Source organism: Macrobrachium rosenbergii, chromosome 17, assembly GCF_040412425.1.
Source record: "Macrobrachium rosenbergii isolate ZJJX-2024 chromosome 17, ASM4041242v1, whole genome shotgun sequence".
NCBI classification, from domain to species: Eukaryota; Metazoa; Arthropoda; class Malacostraca; order Decapoda; family Palaemonidae; genus Macrobrachium; species Macrobrachium rosenbergii.
Window position 1 is genome coordinate 4,558,770 of NC_089757.1, and position 19,439 is coordinate 4,578,208.

The 19,439-nt window shown below is 34.4% G+C and overlaps 1 long non-coding RNA gene across 1 annotated transcript in view; it reads right to left on the reverse strand.

Moving 5' to 3' along the window:
• LOC136847570 (uncharacterized) overlaps window positions 1-19,439 on the reverse strand; it is a 257,298-nt gene that overhangs the window by 211,709 nt on the left and 26,150 nt on the right. Inside the window, exon 2 of the long non-coding RNA XR_010855770.1 lies at window positions 1-104. This exon is cut by the window's left edge and continues 23 nt beyond it. This is a non-coding gene — a long non-coding RNA (uncharacterized lncRNA). The remainder of the gene's footprint in view (window positions 105-19,439) is intronic.

Here is a 19,439-nt window from a genome sequence, read left to right on the forward strand (position 1 = left end):
GAGATCGAGTGTTCCCTCGCCTATCGTTTGATCCTGTTGATGAGCTTTGATTCCGCACACAAAACGTCATTGAATGGGCCATAGAATACGTGGCGCTTCTGAAACTAAAAGAAATACTTTGATCATTATTTGTATGTGCTGGTAACAAAGAACAATTAAAAAATGGTTAGATATATTTAAAAACCAAGGAGAACGTGAGGACAGATTTATTTTCCAGGTCCTTTTCTTTTTATTGGTTTTGCTACCTAGTGGTTATAATGCTTGTATTCGTTTGTTTGTTTAATGAAGAGACAGATTGTTGAAAACCTATGCTTCTTTCCATAATTACCTGGAACTGTACAAGATTTGTAATTCCAGATATTATTGCAGTTTTTTCTCCAACAAACTGATGGTTTGTTCTCGCCAGCAAGCTAATACTAGTATGGTTTACAGTACAAATGAAAAAAACGTAAATGACTGCTTAAGGCCTTGCCGTACGAGCGCGTTTCTTGACGTACTGTAATTTAGCTTGACGCCAAACTAATACAGTTAGTTGATGCTGATTGGGAGATTGTATATCACATGTTCGCGTTTGTGTGACGGCCCCTTTACGAAAATGTGGAAGTTCAGTTTGGTGTAACCCCCCCCAAAAAAAAAAAAATAAAAATAAAATAAAAAAATACGAGCTAGTGTCGTTTTTGCTGGCAAGATGCATGATGGTGCCAGAAGTGTGCTTGTATGACACAACCATTAAGAATGGAAAATCTTTAATTAAATCAATGCCCGAGTATCTTTCAATTAAAATATTTAAAACATTGTAATGTAGGAAAAGATTATTTTATTCGGAATCAGAATGGTCCTTTTTAGTTTTCTGTAAAAGAAAACTATTGTCTCCCGGCTTTGTACGGCCGCACTTTATTCTGTCCGCACTTTTTCTGTCCGCCCTCAGATCTTAAAAACTACTGAAGCTAGAGGGTTGGAAATTGGTACGTTGATCATCCACCCTCCAGTCATCAAACATACCGAATTGCAGCCCTCTAGCCTCTGTAGTTTTTATTTTATTTAAGGTTAAATTTAGCCATAATCATGCTTCTGGCAACGATTTGGGTAGACCACCACCGGGCAGTGGTTAAAGTTTCATGGACCGCGGCTCATACAGCATTAAGCCGAGACCACCGAAAGTTAGATCTATTTTCGGTGGCCTTGATTATATGCTGTAGCGGCTGTACAGAAAACTCGATTTTTTACTTGTTTTGTTTACTTATTTACTCACCAAATGATAAAGATCGGAAAAAAAGTTGTCTAAATATTGTTCTTGAGCTGCAGAATATGTCTCCAAGAAAAGCGCGATTTGTAAGGAATCAGGAACTAAGGGAAATTACTTATTTATGGAAGATTCCTTCGGAGACGAACTCCCTCAGGAAAAATAAATAACTGAGAGGACTTTCAGAACGAGTACGTGGTTGAATATTTTAGAGACATGATATATTTTTGTATAGTTTCTAGAAATGAAAATTGAATGTTAAATGTTTCTCTGTAATGCACACATTTTTTTCTCTGCCAAATCGTCTAATTTTGCTTTATTAGTACCGATAGAGCCATTATATTTTCCTAATACATATATAATATATATATATATATATATATATATATATATATATATATATATATATATATAATATATATACATATATATACACATATTTATATATATATACATATACATTTATATATACACATACATACATATATATATATATATATATATATATATATATATATATATATATATATATATATATATATATATATATATATATATATATATATATATATATATATATATATATATATATATATTATGAATTTATATATATCGTATATAACGCAACAGTTTGTTTGCAGAATGCAGGAGTGTACACATACATTCTACATAAACTAGACATGCTTGTAAACTTCGTTCAGACTCATGCTTCATTAATGTAGCAAAGTGGAGACAAGCTCTGCAACTCTAACTCTATAATATAATTTTGTACACTTTTAAATTTTTAAACACTTTTACAACAGTTCGATGATTTTTCTATATATATTTTTTAATTAAGTAAGATAACACAACACATGCGTTGTTATCTACCATTGCTAACGACATATGCAATATTAAATCCCGTGTTAATTCTGATGTCTGCTAAATGTAAAGATTTATCTGCATGCATGATAAAGTTTTATTGGAATATAGGTCGATATAATTATATCATTATTTTTAACATGTATAATTCATAAACGAAATAAATGAGTGGGAACGAAGAGAAGTGCAGCCAAGCGAATTCAGTGTAATGATGATAAATCGATAAACACAATATTTCATATCTAAGACGTAAAAGGTAATGTGCGTGCACTTCTATCGTTCGTGAGTGTAAGTGCGCGTACCGACCTACACACACACACACACACACACACACACACACACACATATATATACATATATATATGTGGATATATATATATATATATATATATATATATATATATATATATATATATATATATATATATATATATATATATATATATATATATGCATACATACCAGCTGACCAACCCGGTGCTGCCTGGTAAAACTCTGAATAACAACCTATAAACTGTCTCTCTCTCTCTCTCTTTCTTAGCATCAATTTCGTGGCATTTTGCCACTGCATTTCATCTGGGAGGTGTCTCAAACGCTCTGATCAGAATATGAATAAATCATGTATAGACGTTATTTATTTCAGCGCTATTTGTGGGCCATTGTAAGTCCAAATCTTAAAATAAAAATTTAAAACAATATTTCCACATGATACAGACAATTTGGTATAGGCCTAGGCCAATGATGTCTTTTTATGATATGTGTCACTATTGTGAAAGTAAACGTCACGGTCCAGTTCATAAATAACTGAACCATTCATTAATATTGTATGAGAATAGACGTCTTTTTTTAATGAGCAATATTTAGTCTATACTCTGTTATGACTTTTTTCTTCTTTCCTATTATTAAGTGAATTGCTGCAACAGTTTCATATTAAGAAAAAAAAGTGGCAAAGCACTTTCCTTTGTGGCTAACTTCAACTCATGATACGTTTTCTTTATATTGGTTTTAGAATAATTTTTTAACATTACATAATAAATTACAACTCATTATCTTTACAGTGATATCAAATTCCTTTACTTAGAATGAGGTATAAATTTACTCGGATATTTAGAAAAAAATACTGCTATGCATGTCCGTACAGCATCTATAAACTCAGTCAATTCGTACCGTTTGGTAATAACGTACTCATGAATCAAACAAAATCTTTCCCTTCTTGGAGGAATGCTAGGCCACCGGTTATTTATTGTTTTGAATAAATACGCTTTGATAAAAGATAGAAATGAATACATATCATTCTAATATATAACCATAAATAATAATTTTATTTTCGTAAATGACGGGAATACTATTCCTTACTGTGTATGATTACATCAGCAAAAGGTACGAATTGTCGTGTTGTGTAAGCTGTGAGCTTGGAGTAGTTGCCATTTCTATGTCGGGTTTGCAGTGGGAGGAGTTTAATGACGTCACGGGAAAACTTTGAGCTTTCCACCCAAGCTACTCGTTACTCCCAGAACGTTACTGAAGAAAAGGTGGACTAAAAACGAAAATTTCATTTTTTTTGTCTGTGTTTGTATGTCTGTCACGGGGTAGGGATTTAATTTTGAGTTATAAGCCTCCCTGGGGTGACATAGAGTCCATGTGTAAAATTTTTCCTGGGCCTGTCAAGCAATTCGGATTTCTATAGTGGACAAAGAAATATACAAACATTCACCTTTATATATATATTTACATACATTATATATATATATATATATATATATATATATATATATATATATATATATATATATATATATATATATATATATATATATATATATATATAGAGAGAGAGAGAGAGAGAGAGAGAGAGAGAGAGAGATACTGTACCGGTTAACGGTTACATGCGTCTGGATATGAGTAATGATTATTCAGCATACTGATAAACGCCAAATGAACCGGGATATATTGCCTTTTCATTGGTCAAGCTTTTATTTCCATTTCTTAGGTAGACATTATTTGTTTGTTCTGTAGGTGGTTTGCAGATTCTACTCTCTCTCTCTCTCTCTCTCTCTCTCTCTCTCTCTCTCTCTCTCTCTCTCTCTCTCTCTCTCTCTCTCTCTCGTAGAGTTGGGGAAACATTAATACCTGTTCATGTTCGATAGTTGTATGTGTGCGTTTTTCATGACAATAGCATAGGAAGAGAGAAGACATAACTGAAATTTTTCAAAACATCATCAGAAGCATCTTGATGTCTGAATGCCATTGGAATAGGAAGAACGTCTCCGATTATATAGAGGGTCCAGTCGCATTGGTAATAGACATTATTTTTCGTAATTGACATAGGCAACGTCTAGCCGAGTTTGAAATAGACAGGGGTTTGGCCGACTTTGAAATAGAAAAGTCCCAGTCGAATTTCGGATAGAAAAAGTCCAGATGATTTTGAAACGGAATCGAGATAGGTGATTTTCATTTACCAAATACCCAGCCCTAATTTGAACGGGAGAGGGATTGAAGCTGGGCCTGTGTTTGTCATTATTGTGTGAAATAGAAGATGGTCACTCGAATTTACATTAGTTTTTGTAATTGAAAGGGTCGAATCTGATTCAAAATACAGAGGGCCATCAAAATTGTAAACTGAAAGGGGGCAGACCAGATTTGAAACCGAGAGGCTCAAATCATATTTTGAAATGTGTCGAGTTCCAAAAACAGAAAGGGAGCACTAGCAATAGAAAGAGAAAGGTACCAAGGACTGACTTTCAAACAGAAAGGTTCCAGGCGAATGGGAAATAGAAGGGGGATCCCGAAAAGGGGGCAAAAGGTGCTCCCGTATTCTTCCTGTGCAAGGCGTCATTTTTCCTATCATTGTTGCGCTGCGGATTACCGGTCCCTAAGAGGATCGCCGCTCTCCAAAGTGTTGTGCTGAAGACTCGGAGTAGCGGGCGATTTGAAAGGGGCAGGGACTGTTTTTTCTCCCCCTTCTTTTATTTCTTGCATCACTACTTATTTACGTAGACCTGTGAGAGGGATTCGACGAAAATAAAATTACATTCTCTTTTTGGAATGATAAAAAGATTGCTTATTTCTTTAGGGGTGAGGGTTATTTGGCGGGGAAGAATGCTTATCATTTATTTTATTCGGTGTTTTCCAAGGAACGTAAATAAAGTAGTAGTTGGAGGTATTGATTTTTGTGTGTCTGTTGTTTGTTTTGATGTATAATATTCTCGTGTCTTTCATCTTGAATAGATCTTTGCAGAATATACGACAATCTCCTCAGGAAGTAAAAAAAAAAAAAAAAATATATATATATATATATATATATATATATATATATATATATATATATATATATATATATATATATATATATATATATATATATATATATATATATATATATATGTTCATACTATCCCTAGGCCATTCTATTATATATTGACGCACTTGAGTTTAGCTTTTATAAGCCATATTATATTTCATTTTTTCTTTTCCTAAATTCTTCTTGCATACGGTTTACCAAATTTCTGAAGTCTCAGCCCGAAAATTCTTTACTTTTATTTTTCCGCGTTTCTTTTCCAAATTAATTCTTGCATTATTCGTTTCTTAGTGTTTCATTTTCAAGAATATTTTTCAGAAAATTTTCTGTTTATTTGCTTACCGGATTCTGTCAGCTTTTCGTATTTGTATTTGTTGTATTCGATAATTTGTTCAACCATGAAAAAAAAAACCGGATACGCTTCGGTTTTGTAATTATGAGAGAATTATCATCATCTTCTTCCAACCCTTTCAACTCAGCGGATTTCTTTTTCACCTAGAAAGTAAAAAGGAAACTGTATGGAAATTTCTACCTTCCTTGGTGTTTTAATATTCCCTTAACTTGTCAAAAACCAGGTTTATCATCGCTTAATGGGATTACAGCGGTACAAATTTCTCAATCCATTTTCCGCAAAAGAAAAATGTTTGTACATATTTACAATTAATGGCGGTCTTTGCTGTCTCTCACAGCAATTATATTACACTGGTTGCATGAAGATGTCTAAATTTCTCTCGTTATATGTGCCCGAATGATTTTTATTACAAAAAACCCATTTGGTATCAATATCAAGTTTCCTAATCGTACCCAAGTCTGTAAAATCATACGCGATTGCAAGGAGAGAGTGCCATTTTTTTCAAAGTTCACGGTTTTCACTTTTATTTTTTAAAGATATTTATTGTCTCTTACATTTCTTTTAAGAAAATAACGAAATACCAAGTAAGTTAAGACGTTATATTGGAAGGGACCGCGTGCGTGAAGATGTAATGAAACTTAGTGTTTTTGCGTTTTTTACTGTCAAGTAACCCTTGAGTGCACTTGAAGGAACTAGGTAACAACGATGCTTTGTGACCTGATGTGATCAACAGAAAAAAAGTTAGATATAAGAAAAATTTGTTTATGTTTCCTAAATATTCTTGCATAATTCTCTGATAACAAAAGCTTATTTCAACGTTTTTGATGGGAGATCTCGACCTTTGGAGACTTACTTAATTGCAAAATTTGGGAAGCTCATTTCCCAAATTTTTCTTCTCGATACTATGAATTCGGAGAGTATAAGTGGAAAGGCCACCATCTTTTCTAAACGAAGGGACAAAGTTGCAGGAAATACTAAAAAAAAAAGAAAATAAAATTAATCGATCCATATTCGTAGAGGTCTACTGTAGCATAAAGTATTGAAGATACTGAACTTAATCGAAAATGGAGAAGTTTAAAACAAAAATATTTGGATTTTAATATACATATATTACATGAAGTACGAAGGGTGGGGGAATTTTTCTTCTCTCAGAGGGGGAGGGTGTCTGCGTTTGCTGAGATATTGCTTACGCTATCAAGTTTATTTAACAGGCCACTGGTCCCTAGATGAGTCAAGTTCTTCAGCGATGAAGGATTTTACTATTATTATTATTATTATTATCATTATTATTATTATTATTATTATTATTATTATTATTATTATTCATAACGAGGGAACGTTTCATTATTAAATTGATATTATCGGTGGTAGTATTGTTATTCATAATAAGGTTACATTTTATTGTTATTATATTCATAATAATCCAAAAGTCATTTGTAAGGAGCTAGAAATGCTCCTTACAAAAAAGTGAGATGATCAAATCAAAACGTCAAGACCTGAAAAGTAAATAAACAATTACCGAGAAAACAAATAAATATTTGTTATTTTAGCTGGAGTTTAGTCCTTGCTGAAATTTTATAAGTTTTGGCTATTTTGCTCACATGTAACATTGGTGCGTCGCTGAGTACTTCATTCATTTATTTATCTTTGCTCAGTTTTCTTCGGAGGACGGAGGTTGTACCAGTAATTATTGCCGGAAATTGAGACTGAACTTACTCTTATTATTTTTCAACGTATTTGCTATAAACATGACTCAGAAGTGGTTACTGATTTTATACGTTCGTTTATTGCTTTTCTTTTTGCCCACTGGTATAAATCGCATATTTTATTATAATTCACGTTCAACCATAGGAGCCATTGGAACTATGTAAGAGCATTATGTTATTTTTTATTTATTTGGATTTGTGATAAACAATCATTTGGTATCATGGCCTGCAGTACCGGTCTATTTTGTTGATGATTTTAAATTTTTAATAGTTGGCGGGAAAGGAAAGAATAATAAATTCTGAAATATTTTTAGGAATAAAGATTACTTTGAGTAACCGGTCACATCATAGTTTGCCATCATTAGTACACCAGGAAGCATTACCAAGCTTCGTCCATGAGGCTTCACTTCGCCTCTCCTGGGTTCACATAGGTTTTCCAGATGCTTTACCTTATTTTCATGAAATTTAACGTTTCCAGTTACTGGATTTAATTCCGTTTGTATCTTTACCTTCCCTAAGGTTAACCATTTAAAAGTAATTAGGTACTGTGCGGATACATCTTATTCTAGCTGTTGGGTGTCTTCCAGATGATAAATCCAGTTTCCATGATGGAAAGGTCTTCCATATATTATGTGTAGCTTCCATAATGCTTTATCTCCTGAAGATTATGATGTAGGTATCCAGACGGTGTTGTTTTTAGATGTAGTTTTTCTAATTTTCCACACGATGAAGGATATTATAGGAGGTTTTAACTTTCAAGATGTTGGGACTGACACAAAAATGTTAAATTTCCGGATGTAATACTTGGATGGCATGCCTTACTTCAAGGAGGGAAGGACTTTCAGGATGACACTTCTACTTACACGATGTTAATTTCGACTTCAGCAGGGTTATTGCTCTCCAAGAAGGAGTCACAGGTGTCTTTGTAAACCTCAAGTAATTACAGTAGTTCGATATAAACCTCAAGTAATTACAGCAGTTCGATATAACTGTCGCGAGTACATTGGTCAGTAGCATGGCGTCGTTAAGACAACAAAGTGTTCGATATGAACGAAGGTGAAGGGTAAAGAAGCTATATTAAAACCTGCAAAGGGTCGCCGGTTCACGTACGAAATCTGGTGGGTTTCATGCCCATGTCAGATTGGCAGGCAACTTAGAAAACTTCCATTTAAAAAGTATAATTAACATCTATTAAGGTATCGTAGCAATATAAGCTCCTTGTTTTTCAAGTGTTGACTGTGGCATTTACTGCCAAAACCCCGGCTTGTCCAGTACAGGCTTCCGCCATTTCTGAAGTTTCATTTTCACTGTAAGTATTACGAAGGTGGTATTTTCATTATCTCGGAGTTCTTCATGTTCTTTAGTACCCTTGCCGTTAGGTTATCATTTAAATGTCGTAGTAATTCGTCACATCTTAATTCCAGTTATTGGACGCAGAAGTACAATCACTTCTGGCATTAGTCCCCTCAGTCAACTAGCAATAATGCTTGAAACTTATTAAGAAGTAACACATTTTATCTATACACTTGTTTTATAACTATAATATGATGCAAATCTTGCATTTTGTTCAAGAAGACATCGGCTTAGGTTTGCTCGAGAGGTTTATTATAAAGTAGAAAAAATGTCCTCAGAAGGTGAATGCGATAGTAGAATCCATTAGTTTGATAAATCATTCTTTCTTTCCATGACCAGTCTACAGATAAAATGCATTTTGCTGGTTTATTTTTTTATACTGAAACACGTAACGGCTCTGAAATTCTGGTACTCCGTCTAGTATCCTGTCGTTCAATTGATGGGTATATCACTTCAGTCCGTATGTGCTTATTTCTTTATTCTCGACAGTTTTAACTAAAAGAAGACCGTTAATTTTCCGGTCCCATCATACTATTGAGTAAAATAGTTCGCTTTTGTTTTTTAGGTGAATATGAAATTTCTTTTTTCTTTTAATCTGGTTTTTTATTCACTTTGGAGTCACGAATATTTCCAGCCTTATTAAAACATTTGAAACTTGACTACGATTGGTCCTGTTTTCCTTCCCCCTTCAACCCGAAAACTCGATGTATAAAAATCTCGAAAAGTTTAGTCATCTTTTAATGACTTGTAGTTGATTCGACTGTATATATGTTGTCTTGAGCTATTATGTTTTCGTAAGTTTGAATGTTTGAAACTCAGTTGAATGCTTAATGCCCCCGCCCCCCACCGTGTGTGTTTACACACACACACACACACACACACATATATATATATATATATATATATATATATATATATATATATATATATATATCCTGTGTATATATATATATGTATATATATATATATATATATATATATATATATATATATATATATATATATATATATATATATATATATATATATGCGTGTTTGTGTGTGTGTGCATAATTTATAGAATTTAAGTCATAAATTCCGTTTAATATGGGATTCACGATGCCTTGGAAATGACACACACTCAGGGGAAATTTTAATACCCCTTGGTCGTATCTTATTACCAAGATATGGTGAATTCGATATTAAATGATATTTGGGACTCAGTCTTTTGAATATAGGTGAAGTTATGTGTGTATGTGGCAAAATTTCATACACACACACACACACATATATATATATACAGTATATATATATATATATATATATATATATATATATATATATATATATATATATATATATGTTTAAAAATCACAGTAGATGCACGTGACTTCAGTGTGTGTGTGTGTGTATATGTATATATATATATATATATATATATATATATATATATATATATATATATATATATATATATATATATATATATATATATATATATATATATATATATATATATATATATATATGTGTGTGTGTTGAAACATACTTTAACATTAGGTATGAAGTGTCTATTAAACTTTTTTCAGAAGATCTACTGGTATCCAGTATGTGTAATTTCTCTACATGTCAGAGCTACGGCAAGCAGATTTTTTAAAAACAGATTTGAACGTCCACATTTAGCCGAAAACCGTAGGGTAGGTGAATAAATCGCATCAACTCACTCCTTTATGATATGTAAATACAAAAGGTGCTTGTGTGCGCATACACTTCTTTGTCATGGTGACGTCGAGTGAAAAGTAAATGAAACATCTTTGGTATTCTCAGAAATGATCGGCAATCTCTTGCCGCTTGCATTACGAAGAATCAGTTCACCTACTGCCTTCGTGTAATCCTAGTTTGTTCAAAGATATTCTAACACGCATTTAGAACTTGAGTATGGATGTGAGGTACTGGTTTACTGTGCCAAAATTAATTTTTTTCCTCATGTCAAGTACCAGTGGGCAATTACAGCGAGTAACTTGGGCTGTTTAAGGAAAAGCATTTGCATACGGGAGAACAGGGAATTACTGTTCATTTCCCTCGAACAATTTGTGCTGCATGTTAAGAGCAAGTACATTTTCCGGTACAGCAAATACTTTATCTTATGTCATTTGCCCGTTTGGTAACGATTTGTCTGATAGCTGCAGCTTTACAAGAAAATCAGCACATGCACACACATACACACACACTATATATATATATATATATATATATATATATATATATATATATATATATATATATATGTATATATGTATGTATATATATGTATATAAATTTATATATATATATATATATATATATATATATATATATATATATATATATATATAATATTAAGTTTTCCTCAAGCTATGTGCTTTGTTTTCTATGTAGCATGAGGATGAACTGTTTCCTTAGATTTAATATTCTTATCTTTTTTCACACCAGGTCTAGATTTGGGCATCACAATACCCCTCCTATTGACTTTTAGTATTTCTTTCTCTAAGGTCATGCATCAGCTCTTGGGTATTTTCTCTGGCTCAGTGATGAGTACTTTCTATGAACCGTCATAAGTTAACGTGAATCAATTGGTAGCATCTCAAAAGCTATTGGGTGATTTAGGAATGATATTGTCCTCTGTGAAGTGTATTGCTTTGGACGTCAAGTAAAAGTTAGGTTTGGTGTGTTTTAGTGTATTTGTTGTCTAATTACTGCTGTGCATAAAGTTGGTGTTAATTGTTTAGATGGTTTATCAGTGTTTTTTTTTTTTTTTGCTATTTTAGACCTGGCAAAATATTATTATTATTATTATTATTATCATTATTATTATTATTATTATTATTATTATTATTATTATTATTATTATTATTATTATTGATATGGAATTATTTTTAAGCTTTACATAGATCATATAAATGAAAACTTGGAATTACATGTAGACAAAGAACAGAAAACATTATGACAAAAAGTTCAACACATCGTGATATAGCATAATATTAATAATAAAAATCATTATATAATATAAACGAGTGTAACCTAGATTTGCTAGTGAATATATACTGTATATATATGTATATATATATGCATATATATACAGATATATAAAATATATATATATATATATATATATATATATATATATATATATATATATATATGTGTGTGTGTGTGTGTGTGTGTGTGTGTGTGTGTGTATGTATGTATGTATATTTCCTTGGGTATATGTACTGAACAAGTGAGCGTGTATCTACCATTTGTACAGAGAGAGAGAGAGAGAGAGAGAGAGAGAGAGAGAGAGAGAGAGAGAGAGAGTTGGGCGAGAGAAATCGGTTGCAGGATATTGAATAAGGTAAAGGAGGATGGTGATTGGAGTGAAAGCAGGACGTAATGCGACTCAAGGGAATGCCCTTGTACTGGTGTTTGCACAGAGCCCGTGTGTATGTAGCGCTTGCTCGGTGCCTTTGGACATGAAATGTGTATTTGTACTTGCGTGTGCATAAGAGAGAGAGCAAATACATAAGTGTAGGCCGTAAACGCCTGCCGAAGTATCTCTGCATATTGGCAGAAATATCTGCCTTTTGCGTGGAGGTGAAGGCGGGAGGAAGTTTTAATGCGGCCGCCGCTCTGTTATTGTCACCCATCTGTCTTCTGGGTGTCAAGAGGCTCCTGGCCGCCGCCCTCCGACGCTCAGGCCTTCGCCAATCGCGTCGTCGGAGTCCTTGGAGGCCTCCTCCTCCTCCCCCTTCCTCTCGAGGGGCGTCTCTTTGCGCCCTTCCAGCAAATGCCATCACTAATTGAGAGTAAGGGTAGTTCCAACTATTGAAATACGGAGTTGCAGTGCTCTCACGTCTTACATTCGGTCCAGACGGCAATTTCTCTTTCTCTCTCTCTCTCTCTCTCTTACTCTCCTGCTCCCTCTCTCTCTCTCTCTCTCTCTCTCTTTCTCTCTCACTCTTCGGCGGCAACGGCGTCTGGCCACAGCGCAGAAAGGATGACACCTTTCTTGCGCGCGCGCATTATAGTCGTCGTTGCATGCTGTCCAGCTTATTATCACTGCCCGCTTGCAGCTCGTCTCATTTTAGCAGGATTTGCTTATTTTGTGCCTGTTGCTACCACGCCCTATTGCAAGCACTTTGAAGAGCACCGCCCACAGCAGACAATGGCCAAGCGCCGCCCTTTCCCAAAATACACCAACCACACACCTCTCTCAACTTTGGGGGAAGTTGGCCCGCTCCGCCCAGCATTGGAATATATTAAACTTGCCGCTGACGGACGCCCCAGCCCTGAACTACCGCTTCTGTCTTGCAGTATGTCTAACTCATATTGTACTGTTAGACGTCATATTACGCATTTTTGGAATGCCTCGACTTCCATCGCTTTCTCTTATTGCCTTTTTCCCCCTTTCGTCTCACACGTTGACTCTACTTCCCTCGTAACCCTACTTCGCTGCTCCTCCGTTTCCTAACCTCTTTCTCTTATTCTCATTTTTCCTCTCACAAATTTACCCTACTCCCCTGCTAACCCTCATTCGCTCTTAGGTCTCCCTCTTCCTCCGTTTTTAGACCCTTTTCATTACGATCGGACCGAGGCTGATGTATTAAGCCATCTTAGGACAAATGCGCCCGATGGCTCACCCCAGCGCTTCCCCTCCGTCACTAAGCATCCTCCCGCGTCGCCTCCTTTCGGCTGTCTTTCTCTGACGTTTTTGAGCTCCAGACGACGTGATGGTATTCATTCGAAGTCCTACTACGTCTCTCTCTCTCTCTCTCTCTCTCTCTCTCTCTCTCTCTCTCTCTCTCTCTTCCCCCAACTGCCCCTGTCGAAATCCATCTAATGTTAAATGTACTCATATACCTCATGTCAAAGGACTTTCCTCCTCCTTCCAACCCCATCCTGCCAAGCCAGCTTTATCTAAAGCCATCCTCTCGAATGAGCAGCCTTTAGAGAAATATTCCTTCCCCGAGAAAAAAAAAAAAGAAATAAGAAAAAATGTTCCTCTGTCCCCTCTCCCTACCTCTCCCCCCCCCTCCCTCTCCCTCCCTCCCTCCCTCCCTCCCTCCTCCTACCCTGTGTCTCAACTTCATCACCTTCTTTCACTAAGGATCCTTCTTTGACGTTCATTGCGGCCGAAAAAAAAAAGGCCTTGGTTTAGAGAGTAAGTTTCTTCCTTGGTTTAAGAGCTGTTATTACCGTCGTTACCAAAAATAAACACGTAAAGAAAATAGATGAAATAGAATGTTAAATATACTCTGTAGTCTGCTAAGGAAGCTTCTGTATCGTTGGCATTTAGAGGTATGGAAGCTGCATTTTTGTAGACAAAGATAATACCGCGTCATAATTTATTACGAGACAGAATGGAAAAATTGGAACTTTTTAAATAACTTAATACTCTATTCATGCAGAGTGGATAAAAATAGATTTTTTCTAGCAGACTTTGTAGCTTCATTCGTATAGATAGTATAAAGAGTGCTAAAGTTTACGTAATATAGTTTTACTTACTACCAAATAGGCTGGAAAGGTATAATAGATTGATTGCAGTTACTGCAACTGCAGTTGTTGTACAGGTACATGTGAAATAGATTGATTGCAGTTACTGTACAGGTTCATGTGAAATAGATTGACTGCAGTTGTTGTACAGGTACATGTGAAATAGATTGATTGCAGTTGCTGTACAGGTACATGTGAAATAGATTGATTGCAGTTACTGTACAGGTTCATGTGAAATAGATTGACTGCAGTTGTTGTACAGGTACATGTGAAATAGATTGATTGCAGTTGCTGTACAGGTACATGTGAAATAGATTGTTTGCAGTTGCTGTACAGGTACATGTGAAATAGATTGATTGCAGTTGCTGTACAGGTACATGTGAAATAGATTGATTGCAGTTACTGTACAGGTACATAGATTGATTACAGTTACTGTACACTTGCATGTGAAATAGATTGATTGTAGTTACTGTACAGTTACATTTACATGAACTGGAAATACTATCAGAATACGCATAAATAATCTTTAAAGCTATTGTTTGTGTACTTTGGAAAATATAATTTTTCATAAAATAAACTTTTAGCTGCTGTCATATACACTTGACAACAATACTACAATTCATATGATAAACTTGACAGCTACATTCGTATAGAGAGTAAAATACTGAATGCTGTACAATAAATATTTAGCTACACTGATCTGCTGAAATTGGAATTTATGTAATAACGTGCATAGCTACAGCCATGTACGTTATGAAATGGGAAAGAATATAAATTTTGTGTAATGAATTGTATAGCTTTATTCATTCAACATGAAAAAGTATAGAAATGTTTACGCCCTAAGCTTTATAGCTTCAGCCAACTAGAAAACTGGGCAGAATGTAATTTTACCAATACCCAGAAATGAAGCGCTATAGGTAAATTTCATAATCACACTGAGTTAAAGAGAAATGTATGTGGAGCCTGACGAAAAGTAATGTAACTGAAATTACGGCGAACGTTTCCTCTTGCGCTCATTTTACTCATCGACTCAGTGTAGACCTGCTAAGTATTCTATTCTGAGACATTATCCCCCCTGATACTGTACAGTCACATCCCAGTCACTCAGAAGTTCTTAGATATACGGTCTCTGTATTTTTAATGCACTGGCATCCAGTTGCTATGTTTTTAATTCAGTGGTGACAGGTAATTAATTGCGATGTTTATTTTTATTTAATGCAATGGTAACCAATCATTTTTTTTAATCACTGGCAATCAGATGCTGTTTTTGTAACACAGTGGCCACCACTTGCTACTAAGTTCTTAATATATCGGCAAACTAATTGCTATGCTTTCTAATGCACTGGTAACCAATCCCTATTTTTAATGCAGTTGCAGCCACTTGCTGTTATTCTAATGCGCTGGAAACCATTTGCTATGATTTTAATGAGCTGTCGACCTATTGGTACGTTTCGTAATGCACAGGAAACCAATTGCGACGTTCATTAAGTATTGGCAACCAGTTGCTATGTTTGTTTTATTGCAATGGCAGCCAATTGCCTTCAAGTAACCCAGCCCCAAATACACGCAGGATAAAAAAAGAGGCGATGAAGGATGAGTTTAAGCAAGAAGTATTGGTGTATGTGTCCTTCAAAGGGCGAAATGGTGGGAAAACTCAAGAATACACAAGAAAATACAGAGTTCCGGAGCTTGTTAATAGAAGGAAGGAAGCATTAACCGGATTCCTAATTTAGCGAAATAGCCCAAATTACAAAATACCGGTTTCGCAGCGTTGCCTTGTTATGCTGAGACTTTTCGTAAGCTTTTGTTGTTAGAACATCAGAATATTTCTGTGAATTTATAAGATGCCGTGCCGCATATATGGCTGATTTGCTCTACTCCCTTTGGTTTTAAATTTTCTTTTTAGTTGGTACTCCTTCACTACTACTACCATTAATTATTATTATTATTATTATTATTATTATTATTATTATTATTATTATTATTATTCAAAATGGACGCACGCTCGCGTGAAACACCAGAAATATCGTCTAATATAAGATATGCAATCTTCAGGAATATTGAAAGTTCACAGTTGATAAAAAGAACGAAATGGAGTTAAGAGAATTCTAGCAACATATAGATTAAAAATTACAAACAAAGGTAATCACACAATTAAAGAGAAGCCTTTGGTAAGAAAAACGGAGCAGTGAACATGGCGCTTTCAAAATAAATTATAGCCTCAGGACGCCAGCACTCATTTTCGTTCCGGAGAAATCTCAGAAATCTAATTATAGCAACTGAGAATTTGCAATTACTATGCAACACGTGTCACTTCATTATAGCATCACCCAGGTCAAGTTCATCGTGGGTAGACTCGAAAGGTAGAGGATGCATCCACTTGGCCTCTTACTGTTAATTACGGCAATTAACTTCTCGGGTTGCGTCAGTGGTTGAACTTGTTACCTGGTCTCTCAGTTATATATATATATATATATATATATATATATATATATATATATATATATATATATATATATATATATATATATATATATATACAGTATATATATATATATATATATATATATATATATATATATATATATATATATATATATACATATACACATACACATACATACATACATACATACATACATACATACATACCTTTTAACTTCTTCCTCACGCTTTTGGGATACGCTCATTCCAACAAACCTTTTCGGTTCATTTATCTTGAGCAAATAAGCCATGAAGAATCAGCCACGGAGAAATCAATTTTCACTCAACATACACTTAAAGACTTTGCTATGATGGTGTATATGTTCTATTCGTCTCGTCTCAAACTTTGGGGGGGAGGTGTTGGTTAACACACCCTAACCTATCGTGCATATGTTTGAATCCCATCAAGGGATTTAGGTCTTCTTGATTTGTGTCTTCATTACGGCTCAAGGTTCGTAGCAATATATATATATATATATATATATATATATATATATATATATATATATATATATATATATATATATATATATATATCAGCCGAAAAAAAAACACTGGATCACAATGCTACAACAGTGAGAATGGGACTATTGTATTTCTAGTAACAAGCATCTGATTTCGATGTACGAGTTGAAATAGAATTATATCCTTCTTGGTGGCAGAGTGGTTACAGTCTGCTCACCCAGTCATGCAAGAGCTCGAATCACACCATGTGAGTTGAAACGTTTTCCACTTGCTTCTTCATTTGGATTCAAGGCTCTTAGAAATGAGCGCACCCAAAAGTGTGAGGAGATCGAAAATCTAAAGTATTCAAAACATAAGTGTCTGATGAAAAATGTCCAGTAGAATATATATATATATATATATATATATATATATATATATATATATATATATATATATATATATAATGTGTGTGTGTTTGTGTGTGTGTGTATATATTGTATACTTCTCAGATTTTTACATAGGAAAATTTACATGTGCCTATAATTTAGCATATTTCGTATTATTATAATTTTACAAAGTTTACTTTAGATTTATTTGGGTAATATATTGACATCCTTATTTAATAACTGTTACCCACGAGGCTTAGGTATTGATTGAGAAGTATTAGAAATTTTATTCTTGTCATAAATTTACCCATGGAATTTCAGATATACTTTCGTGCTCGAATATATTCCGAAAAGCACAGCTCAATATTTAGGCTAATTTTCTACTTTTTGTGGTTTAACTGATGCAGATAGAAGGATGTGGTTTTGGTATTTTCCATATTTATGGGTGATTTGCTTTAGATATTTATCCCATAAGTTTCTACTTTTTGATTCAACATTTGGTATTACCGCAAGAAAGCACGTTAGGTGACAAATTCAACGTGTTTTTGTGTTCTTTTGCTTTCGTATATTTGTTTTGCTTATTATTTGGCAGGACTTAATGATAGCGCTCGTGCCTGGTAACGACTTTTTAAATTTCAGCGATGACAGGAATGTAACTTTTGGGGAGAAGGGCCTTTGATAGTTGGCATGCCCAACTTTGGCGGAGGTTTGCTGTTTCCGAGCGCTCTTGTTTATTGACAGTTTTTATCTGCAGACAGTCAGCCTGGACATTTGGTCGTTATGTTGGTTAGCTGTTGACTTTTTGAACGGTTATTAAGATCACTTTTAGAATTTGCTTAAAATGCTGAGTATATAGTTAAAGAAAATACTATATTTTTCGTAAAACGTTAAAACCACAATATCTTCGTCTAATACGTCATATAAAGGACAAAACTTTTTTATTCTTTAAATAACAAACACTTGTATCAGAAAACGAATTTTACCCTAAAAAATATGTAAACTAAATTTCTTTTTGTGATAACATTATTTATTCGCAGAGTATTAGAAAAATGTTTTATCCTTTATATATCGAATTAGACGACGATTTTGTAAATAATAATTGCCTTGGTACTTGCTGCTTGTTTCAACGCAATGCTCAGTGTACAATATGAGACAACAACTAAGTATCTGCGATCTTCAAGAGCCTCGAGAAGTTTTAATGTGTTGTGTCAGCAGTCTCGTGTTCTGAGATCGTCGTTAGAACCCTCCGTTGCTGCCATACCTGTCACAGCGGATGTTTGTCAGCAAATTTCCGATCGGAAGAGATCGGTGAAAAGTCGTATATTCGAGGCTTATCTTATCCGCATCTGTTCAAAATGTCTTTTCCACTCTTTTATCCGGATCTGATCAGTTTGTGTTCTCCGTTCCCCTCACATTTCTTCCGATAGTTCTCTCTCTCTCTCTCTCTCTCTCTCTCTCTCTCTCTCTCTCTCTCTCTCTCTCTCTCTCTCTCTCTCAAGGAATCTAGAGTTACGGCGGTCGAAAAATTGCCTGGTGAAGACAAGTCGTAATTTGTGACTTGATCTTTGCCAAAGATTTATTTTGTTGTTGTGACTTGTATAGTTTTTTTTTTTTTTTTTTTTTTTTAGAATGGATTGAAAATATCACTGAAGGCAATCTGCTTTTCTTTCCTACTTTGGCGATGTTGCAGTGGAACTCTTTTCGCTTTTTTTTTTTTTTTTAAGTTTTCTTGAAGGTGAGACATAATTCCTATTGAACACGAGCCATAATTCACAACGTTTAGAAATTTACATTATACATATTGAGGTGAGGGACAAAT